At 31.4% G+C, this 1292-nt stretch overlaps 1 non-coding gene across 1 annotated transcript; it reads right to left on the bottom strand.

Moving 5' to 3' along the window:
• Positions 1-218: 218 nt before the first annotated feature.
• Positions 219-322, bottom strand: LOC118022019. The gene has a single exon (XR_004682356.1). It is a non-coding gene; the product is annotated as a U6 spliceosomal RNA (small nuclear RNA).
• Between the last annotated feature and the right edge of the window lie 970 nt (positions 323-1292).

Raw genomic sequence — 1292 nt, 5'->3', positions numbered from 1 at the left:
GGAAATTGACTACTATGATGATAGGTTTTTCTATTTTAAAATACAGAGAAAGTAGAGAGAATCATTCAACAAACACTGTATTCACACACCAAGATTTTTGTTAACACTGGTGTTTTATTTAATAAAATGAATAAAATATAAGTGGTAGAGATTAATTACCCTTCGAGCTCCCTTGCCATCCTGCTCCCTCACCACCCTCTCTTCCAGCACAAAAACTGACAAATATGGAATGATTCACACATATGTGAAACATCCTTGCACACCGGCTGTGCTAACCTTCTCTGTGCTGTTCCAGTTTTAGTAAGTGTATATATATATAGACAAAGCAAGCACTGGGGTTTTCTTTTAGTCTTTTAAGAAAAACTTGAAGAAACATAGCCACGGTCATAAATTATAATTTGTTTATGACAATAACACTTTGAGACTGAAAAATATGTAAATTTTCATGAAAGGAAAAGGCAAATATAAGCATTAAGAAAAGAAAAAAAGGCCGAAGTGAATAATAAACTAATTGTAGCTATTTTTTTCCTAGATGTACATTTGATTTTCTGTTTATCTTACATCCAGAGTATTAAAATAAAAGTTAAACATATGAAATCTTCAAATTATGCACTTACAAGCCATTACTAATTTTGTCACAGTTCCCAAATTAGTCAAATTGGCTTGTGTTCTGAACTGGGAAGAAAAGGGTATTGTTTCCTTTACTGTAACTCTACTGTTGTGTTAGGGTGTCTCAGTGGCTACTTTACAATCTAGTTTGAGAATAGGTCTCTTTGTCAAGCTCGGTCATAATTTGGGCAAACCCTCTACTTAAGCAGAACACAACTCAGTTATGAGGATGAAGATTCATTTTTATTGTAGGATATCACAAAACTAGAAGTTTGACTTAATGGACTCACCAAATAAAAAATGTCTCAAAAGATTTTCTCAAGGTCTGTAACTTTTTAATAGCTTTTACATCTCAACCTGTATGTATGACATCAGTTTTTACTGAAACAATCACTTTGATTTGTTTGGAAGAGCAGTTCTTTTACCCTGGTCAATCTAAATATTCTAACACTTAATTTTTTTGATAATAGAAGTTATGTAAAAACCACAAAGTATGAAATTCTACCACTGAAATGGTACACATTTTGAATTAATCCCTATAAAATAGCAAATAAGCAAAAAAAAAAAATAAGGCTAAAACTGTTTTTTGTGCAATACTTGAAACACAAAATATTTATTTTGTTTCTTATATTTCGCAATAAAGCCAGTAAGCACTATCTTCTCATATAAAGATACAAACAGTG

This window comes from Mirounga leonina, unplaced genomic scaffold (genome assembly GCF_011800145.1).
Source record: "Mirounga leonina isolate KUSES-001 unplaced genomic scaffold, KU_Mleo_1.0 Mir_175, whole genome shotgun sequence".
NCBI lineage: Eukaryota > Metazoa > Chordata > Mammalia > Carnivora > Phocidae > Mirounga > Mirounga leonina.
The sequence above is the reverse complement of the archived record's forward strand: the minus strand, read 5'-3'. Positions and strand labels throughout refer to the sequence as shown.